This window comes from Rutidosis leptorrhynchoides, chromosome 5 (assembly GCF_046630445.1).
Source record: "Rutidosis leptorrhynchoides isolate AG116_Rl617_1_P2 chromosome 5, CSIRO_AGI_Rlap_v1, whole genome shotgun sequence".
NCBI lineage: Eukaryota > Viridiplantae > Streptophyta > Magnoliopsida > Asterales > Asteraceae > Rutidosis > Rutidosis leptorrhynchoides.
The window spans coordinates 414621546-414631690 of record NC_092337.1 but is presented as its reverse complement, the minus strand read 5'-3'; positions in this window follow the sequence as shown (position 1 = coordinate 414631690).

The window sequence follows — 10145 nt, the reverse complement described above, 5'->3', positions numbered from 1 at the left end:
TCCAAATATTGAACTTAACCAAATAGATAAATAAGTATCCGTACCCGAAAAGTTTAGTCACTCATAATCCAAAAGTGACCAGTGACGAAGTCTAAGCATCCAGTTAGTTTAACTACTAAGTCCGGATGTGGTTGTCAAACCCAGATAGATCTATCCTCATTATTCGCGTTTACCATAACCCAGTAATTAACAATATTAGAATCGGGATTTGAGTGGATTATAAATGTTACTCCATAGAATATAGTTTAGTTACTCATGTCCACAGTGTAAATCATAAGAGAAACATAATTCTCATTTCAAGATATAAAGTGTTTATAAAGAACCACAAAGTTCACTTATATCAAATACGGAATAAATAATACATAAAAAGTATTAAAACAATAAACCGCTTTAGAAACGTATAAAGCATGTAGTAAAACAGTAAACGCGTTTTGATAATGAAAAGTATGAAATAAACATCAAGCATGTATTAAAACAGTAAGCACGATTCTCATCCCAAAATTATTGAAAAAGGGAACTATGAAACTCACAATCGATGCAACACGATGCGAAGCTCGGAAAGTGCGGGTTTAAATGTTATGTGGTGATCCGGGATCGAGACCTAAATATATGAATTAAGGTCAGAGGTCATACTATATTTAATATAGTATTTATTTAAGTTCATTATTTGAGTTGGTAAGTTTTACATGTTCGTTTCTGTTTTCGGTTTCGTTTAATTCTTAGTTTCCTAACTTAGTGTTTCCAGATTTTACTGTTTTGAACCATCATTTTTGATCCTAGTGTTACTCCCAAAATACACATCCGTTGAGGATGAGATTACCACCTCTAGAAAGTTCTTTGAGTCCTCTTTTTAAATATGTAAGGCTCTGTTTGAGACTCAAAATAAAAGTTGATCGAAAGTGCATGTTTTCACAGGTGTGCTAAACTGTCCAGATTTACACTATTAACTCCCATGCAAATTTAAAATTAGTAAAACATTTTTATTTGACTTGAGATCTTTACAAAAGGTTTAAGAGACATAAAAAAACTTATGTTTAAAAGGAATTGACTCCAGGTCTCCATTAAGTTAGTTTTTGCAAGTGGTGTTCTAGACCTAAATTGGACAGCAACAAATTCATAGGTCAAATAGAAAAGGTCATTTCTCCTTGAATATTACATGTTTTTGAGTGGTTCAAATTGGTATTTACTCCTCTATGTGTCCTCTTTAAATATATAAAGATTATATTTCCAGAACCTTTTTAGTTTTTGATTTATACCCCAATCTTTGGACCTTGGTCAGATCAGTCCAAAATCAGACACATAGTGAGAAAATAAAAATCAAAAATACCTTTTTCTTTGAGAAAAATCATGAACACTTTACAGAGAGCTTAGAACATATATTTGAACATGGATTAAATTTATGAAGCCCAGATCTAAAGTCTAAGTTGGGTTTTGGATGTAGAACTTGCAAAGGCTGTTTTGGACAGATTTAAGTTTATGAAGTTTCTAAGTGTTTTAGTTAGTTTTTCTTGTGTTTAAGTGTTCAAATCTTCAAAACAACTTTTATTAGTAATATATAACATATATGTAAGTACATAAATATAGCCACAACTTGAAAAGATCATGGCTTGGCATATGAATATCCTTGTATTTAAAACTCTAGTTCAAGTATATCCACCAAGTTTGATCTTGTTAGAGGAATTTTTAAAGAAATTGATGAAGAAAATAATTAAAGTTTTATACCTAGATGAGGATGAATGAAGATGAAGATGAAGAACACTTGAAGAATTGCTTGAAGGTTGTTGAAGGTGTATGAAGATGAATATGAAGGTTAGAGAGAATGGTAAGTAACAAGTTTGATGGTGATGGAAAGAATGGTGGTGGTGTGGCGTGAAAGGAGAAGAAAAAGGGGAGACAAGCCAACAAGTTCCATGCAATAATTTAATGTAGTGATGTGATGTTTGATGCATGAAATTAGGGTGGCTAATGACATGCATGAAGCTTAATCTAGTTCAAGTTTAATTAATGGTAACTAGTCACATAATCTTGTGTTTAGAAGATAATGATTACTAGTCTGTTTAAATGAAGCAAGTATTATTTTAATGTACATGTTCAAGTATCACTATGATATAAAAAGATGTATGTTACATGTTACTTGACTATAAGGTCGTTTATTTACTAAAGTAAAGTACTTAGTAAATTTATTTACATACACTTATGTAATGGACATATATAAAAATGTTATATCTTTTATTTGTTATTACCTTGTGAATTAAAGTTAGGGTGAAGGTAGTAGTTCCCTAAATGTTTACAAAATAATTATAAATCTCACAAAAGTCTAAAAGGACTCAAGAAATCAAATTGCTCATCGTGTCGAAACTTAAATCATTCAAGTTAAGTTAGGAAAAACCTAGTTGGAAAAATCCGGGTTATCACAGAAAAAATTCACACGTATTTGCGATAATGGCATAAAATTTAGTAAATTTGATAGGTTCGTGATTTCGGAGGATTTCAACACTAGTTGGCCAAAGTTAACAGCCATCGTTCTTGAGAAAAAGCACTCCGATCACACACCAATTCTTCTTAAAAATGGCATGGCTGACTTTGGACCTAAACCTGTACGGGTCTTTAATGAATGGTTAAAAATTGAGGGTGTCGATGAGATGCTTCAGAAAACCTGGCCTTTACCCGTTACTGGTACGAGACCGGATTGTATTATCAAAAATAAGCTGAAAAACGTCAAGGCTGAATTAAAAAGATGCAGTACTGTGTTCAGATATCTTGAAAACCAAATTTGCAAGCACGCTAAAACTGTTAATGAGTGGGAACATGTGATGGCCCGTCAAGTACCCTTAACGGCTCTGTCACTTGGTCTCACAACTTGATCGTAACTCTATATGAATTTAATAAATAACATTGCATTCTTTATTTAAAAATGATTTCCTATAAAGAAAATCTACCAAAATATTTAAGTTTAGAAAAAAACCCAACATATGTAAATAACCAAAGTTGACCAAAAACCAAGTCAACAAAACACCCACAAAGTAATAAAACCAAAAGTAGAATGCAAGTTTAAATGTTTAAATAAAATCTGCCAACATGCATGCAAACTCTCTGGCACAACGGAAGCCAAACAATCAAGTACCTGAGAAATCATGCGAGTAAACTGTCAACAAAAATGTTGAGTGAATTATAGGTTTTAAATAACGTATAAACTTTAGACCACAACATTTCAAATGTTAGAAAACATAAAAATATTATTCCATTAATCCATGAGTCACCTGGTAACCACTTAACCATTTACATACCCTTACCAAACAACATTATACACTGAACAGGTGTATCTTCAAAAATAACGAAGTACTAATACATTCCGATTATAAATTGCTAGCGCGGCTAGCTCGAAATGGGGCTGTCAATCCCGATAGATCTATCCATAGGATTCGCGTTCACCAGTAGAAACCATTGATTACAGTTACCAGACTAGAGAATATTTTCATTCAACTCATAATGAATAATTTAAATTAATTTCCACTTGTGTCTAAACGTAAAACAAAAATTTCATGTAATCCCATTCGAAAAATACTTTAAATAGTATGAAAAACAAAACTATAACTCACCTTAAACCAAATGAAGCAAAGAAACAGAAATGCGAACAACAACGGTAAAGTGATCAAGAATGACCACAACTCCGACCTAAAAATAAAGCATGTCGATATAAATAACTAACTTAGTTAAAGTCTTAGTATGATAACCATAGTACTTATTGTAGTAAAGCATAAAACATCACTCGGTATGATTCGATATGAGCAGGACAACATATAACACGTACTTTCTATTTTTAGAAAGTTTCTATCTTCGGAAAGTTTCTTTTTTTGGAAAGTTTCTATTTTTCGAAAGTTTCTATCTTTGGAAAGTTTCCTTAATTAGAAAAGTCAACAAAAGTCAACTGAAAGTCAAAGTCAACCGAAAGTCAACTCAAAAGTCAACCTTGGTCAAACTTAGTAAACATTGAAATTTAAAGTGTAAATTATATTAATAATATAAGTTATAATATTATTTAAAGTAATATTTATATAAACATGTCATATCATAAGTTTAATTGAATTAAATTCAATTATAAAGTTAATATAGATTTAAATGATATAATACATACTCCGTATAATATAAGTATTTAATTAATTAATTAAATATTAATCATATCATAAGTATTATTAATTAATAATGAATTATTAATCATAATATAAGTGTCTTGAATTAATTATGAAATGTTACACATATCATAAGTATTTTAATATAATTATTAAACCATAAATATTTTATAATAAAATTGTATTATAAATAATTAATAACTAAGTCTTATAATAAATAAATAAATAAATAATTAACCTTTATTATAAGTCTTGATATAATAATCTCATAACATAAGTTTTATACTTATCATAAGTATTCCATTAATAATAAATGTATTATTAATCATAAGTTTAATTATAAGAATAATTAAATCATAATGTAATTATTAAATGATATAATAAATATATATCATAAGTATTAATTAAAAATAATTACTTTTATATCATAAGTAATTTAATTATAATGAAAATCATTATTTATAACCTAAGTTTCAATTTCATAACCATAAGTTTAATTAAAAGTTCGCCGGGTCATAACTTGAGCCTCGGTTGTCGGTTTTTGACGAATTTTATATATATCCTCGTCCAACCAACCATCCCGACACCTTAGAACACTCAATAACATCCTAATATCAGTTCATGGGGTCATGAAGAACAGCCATGAAACAAACTTTTCTTTAATCCGTTTCAAAACTTGTTTTAGCCATTCCGGGTGATCCGTGGCTCAGATTTCGATGACCCGAACATGAATGTGTTGGAAGCTTCGACGAGCCCAACACACCCACTATAGAGGATCTAGACTATACTATACTTACTACACCAACACTATGGCGTTGATTAGCCTTTAATTTTATGAATTCTTAGTGCACAATAGTACTTAGGCGACAGTGTCGACCATATATCATTCAGGCGGTATAACCGACCATATATCACTTAGGCGGCAGAGCCGACCATATTATAAAAATAACATAAGTGCACTAAGAACTCAAACACGAACTAAGGCTTAACCGGGAAACTTAACAAAGAACACTTTTATTAATACAAAATACAATTACAATATTACTTACCTACAAGCTTTTCTTCTCTACTCACACTCTTCTCACTTCTTACTTCTTCTCTACTTCTCAACTCACTCTTTTCACAACTTGATTACAAATGAAACTCCTCTTATACTTGTCCATGGAAGTTTCTACACACTAGATATTTCCATAGATAAATATCTAGATATTTCTCACCTACAAATATCTATATTATCTAGATTTTTCTACATATAAATATCTAGATATTTCTTTTACATATTAATATCTAGATTTTTTCTTATACATATTAATATCTAGATAGTTTTCCATACATATTTACAAATTCCATATTATTCCAAATTTGCATTGTATTTTAACACTCCCCCTCAATGCAAATTTTCTTCCAACGATGACTTGCAAACCATTCCAATTGCTTCTCTGAATTTTGTAAACTTTGGTTTACTTAGACTCTTGGTGATAATATCTATAACTTGTTCATCTGTCTTTGTTGGCACCATCTTGATCTCCCCTTCAAGGACCTTCTCGCGAACATAGTGATAGTGTACTTCTATATGTTTTGTTCTTGCGTGAAAGACTGGATTCTCTGCTAGACGTATAGCTGATAGGTTAGCGCAGAAAAGCTATACTTGATAGTCTGTTGATTGATGAAGATCTTCCATTAGTTGTTTCAACCATGTAATTTCTTGTGTTGCTGATGATGGCGATCAATATTCTGCTTCAGTGCTTGACAAGGATACTGTTGGTTGTCTCTTGCTGCACCATGATATTAATCATGATCCAAGACTAAACATGTATCCAGTTGTTGACCGTCGTGTATCAAAGTCTCCAGCGTAATCAGCGTCACAATATCCAGTCACCTGACATTCTTTTGTTCTCTTATATAAAATGCCAAAGTTAATAGTACCTTTAACATACCTTAAGATGCGTCGTACAACATCAAGGTGAGGCTTCTTCGGATTGCTCATGTATCGACTAACCACTCCAACTGCATAAGATATGTCTGGCCGGCTTAGTGTGAGATAAATAAGACTTCCGACCATCTTTCGATACATGGTAACATCTTGAAGACTTTTTCCTTCATCTGCTCGTAGTTTTGTATTCGGATCCATTGGGGTTGAAATAGGTTTGCAATTAACCATTCCGTACTTTTGTAAAAGATCTCGCACATATTTCTGTTGTCCCAGAAATAATCCTTCTCGTTTCTGCTCTATTTCGAGTCCAAGAAAATGTTTGAGTTCTCCAAGCTCCTTCATATGAAATCTGATAGACAGATTATCTCTTATCCTTTTGGATCTCCTTATAGTGATCTCCCGTGATGATTAAGTCATCCACATATACTAGAACTATGGCTAGTTTTCCTTGATCTTGTTTCACAAATAAACTAGAATCTGAAGGAGCAACTGTGAAACCACTTTGTACCAAGAACTCGCCAATCTTCCCGTACCAAGCTCTTGGAGCCTGCTTCAAGCCGTATATTGCTTTCTTTAATTTGCAGACATGCTCGGGATGGATTTTGTTCTCAAAGCCTCTTGGTTGATCCATATAAATGTCTTTGACAAGTTCTCCATGTAAGAAAGCATTCTTGACATCCATCTGCCACAGCTTCCAAGATTTGCTAGCGGCTAAAGCTAGTAGAGCTCGAATTGTTGTGATCTTCGCCACTGGACTTTCAATGGAGCCATCTGATTGAGTCTTCACCTTGTAAACCCATTTATAAGATATTGGTTTTACGTCTTTTGGCTTTGGAACTAAACTCCATGTCTGGTTTTCTTTTAGTGCATTAATTTCTTCTTTCATCGCTTTCTGCCATTCTCGACTTTGCGCTACTTCTTCATAAGTAGAAGGCTCAATAGGTATTGATTCATCCACATGAGCAGCATTGGCATACCTTGGATTAGGTTGTCTCGGCCTTGTTGATCTCCTTAATTCTTGTGCATGCTCCTCGACTTCCTTTTGGCTTGGTCGAACCTCCTCGGATATAGATTGATGTTGTGACTCCTTGAATGGCAATTGGTGAGCTTTTCCAAATTGACATCCAGCACATATTGTATCTGTTCGGATATCAATTTGAGGAAGCTCATTTACTATGTGTTTCATCATCATCTCTTTTAACTTGTTGTAGCCCACATGCCCAAGACGTTTATGCCAAAGATCAGCTGTCTCATTCTTTCGAGTCTTATCCACATATGCTGTTTGAGCAGATAGTACATAGACCGATTCTATTTTTCTTCCATGCATAACTGGATTGCCAACCACCTTTACTCTCTTGAATACGGACACATCTTCTGGTCCAAAGAGCATATAGTTCCCTTCTGCTGTTAATTGTGGTACTGACAGTAAATTCTTCTTTAGGCCAGGGACAAGATACACCTTCTCGAGTTGGAGCTTATGAGAGCCGCCTTCATTTGGAATTATGGTCTTTCCAATGTGAGAAATATACAACCTTGAATTGTCGGCTATCAACACGACTCTCTTTCCTTTGTAATCATCCATTTCTTGCAGCTTCGTCTCATCATTGGTCATATGATGTGAGCACCCAGAATCGATGATTCAATCATCTTTGTAGTTTATTGTTGACTTTAAGGTTGCTGCAAGAGCTTGATCATCCATACCAGCTTCAACAGAAAATCTAGCTTCTGCATCCCATGTTTCCTCATTAATGGTTGCTTCAAATGTGACCTCTTTCTTCTCATCTCTTGCGCTGGCCACATTTCCTTCAAAAGATCGCCTTTTGGAGAATTTACAATCTCGAGCAAAATGACCCTTCTTGCCACAATTGAAGCATTCACCATTCTTTCTCTTATCATTTTCCCCGTATTGTTGGCGATGATCTCTTCTTCCTTGTTGAGCTCCACCTGAAGCGATGCCTTTTGATTTTGGGTGACCCTTCCACCCATATGTCTTACTTTCTTTCATCGCCTCTTGTCTTCGAGATGTTGCTTTCTTCTTATTGGTGAAGAGTGTATATTCTCCGTCTTTTATGGTTACTTCATTCATCTGCTTGGCTAATGCCTCTTGATTAGCCAATAAATTCTCCAGCTCTATTAATGATGGTTGAGTAGGCCATCCTCTCACAGCGGCTATAAATCCATTATACTCGGACCTTAAGCCGTGAATGATAATTCTCTTCATCCTTGCTTCACTCACTTTCTCTTCAGGAGCAAGTTGAGATATCTCACGGCAGATAGATTTCACCTTGGTGAAATACTGAGAAATAGACAGACTTTCTTGTGAGATACCCGCGAGCTCATTTTCCAAGAGCTGGAGGCGTGCTTCATTCTTCTTTGAAAATAATTTTTCAAAAGTTTCCCAAACTGCCTTTGGTGTTTTCTCGTCACGGATGTGCTCCAATAGATCCTCCTCGATTGTAGTCTTCAATATAAATAAAGCCTTCCCGGCCTTGATGTTCCATTTTCTCAAGGTTTCGGCATTTTCTTTCGGTGGAGGTGTTGTGTCACTGCCAGCAACTATTTCCCACAAATCCTGTCCTTGTAAGTAGGATTCTATACAAGTCCGCCAATAATCATAGTTGTGGTTATTGAGACTCTTGATTCCACTGCTTGTACTCGCAAGATCTGCCATCATGACGTCCAACGTCCAATAAGTTTGGTCCCAGACCAATGAGCTTTCACAGTTCCTAACTGTGCTCTAACAGAATCTACCTTAGGGCCTTCTGTTAACAAGACGATGTAAACGTTTAACGTTTACCGATGAGTACCTCCACTAGCAATGGTCCCGAATAACCTCGCTCTGATACCAATCGTTGGATGCTTCGACGAGCCCAACACACCCACTATAGAGGATCTAGACTATACTAGACTTACTACACCAATACTTTGGCGTTGATTAGCCTTTAATTTTATGAATTCTTAGTGCACAATAGTACTTAGGCGACAGTGTCGACCATATATCATTCAGGCGGTATAACCGACCATATATCACTTAGGCGGCAGAGCCGACCATATTATAAAAATAACACAAGTGCACTAAGAACTCAAACACGAACTAAGGCTTAACCGGGAAACTTAACAAAGAACACTTTTATTAATACAAAATACAATTACAATATTACTTACTTACAAGATTTTCTTCTCTACTCACACTCTTCTCACTTCTTACTTCTTCTCTACTTCTCAACTCACTCTTTTCACAACTTGATTACAAATGAAACTCCTCTTATACTTGTCCATGGAAGTTTCTACACACTAGATATTTCCATGGATAAATATCTAGATATTTCTCACCTACAAATATTTATATTATCTAGATTTTTCTACATATAAATATCTAGATATTTCTTTTACATATTAATATCTAGATATTTTCTTATACATATTAATATCTAGATATTTTTTCATACATATTTACAAATTCCATATTATTCCAAATTTGCATTGTATTTTAACAGAATGTCTATCCAATCATCAACCCTAACCCAATGATACACCCTAAAGACTCCAAATATGGCCACAAAGTCGGACCAAACCTGGTCTTACAAGATATCACATTTCAATCTCATTAAAACCCTAATTCATGCATAATTTTTGATCTGTAACTCGAAACGACATGAATCCAAAGCCTAAAATTATGTACTTGATGAGTGGAACTCATTTATACACTTTTATTAATCATAAACATGTGTTAAGTGCACTGATTTTAACAAAAAGTCTGTTGTCCGCTTTTAATCATACCGAAAACACATGAAATCAAGTATTCCTAAGCATCAAATCAACAACACAATCATACACAAGTACTATCATATCAAAATAAGATCATAATTAGTAAAAATAAAATGAAAAATCTAGGGTTTGTGATTATACCCTAATCAAGAAATGATTTATATAGACGCGTAGAGAAGAACGAGAGCAATCCGTTGATGCTAAAAGCCCTAAATTCCAAGCTTGATTTGATGATGAAATGATGATGATGGTGGTGAATATGGCGACGGCTCAAAGGGAGAAATAGGAAGGAGAAAAAGAAAAATGGAAATGAG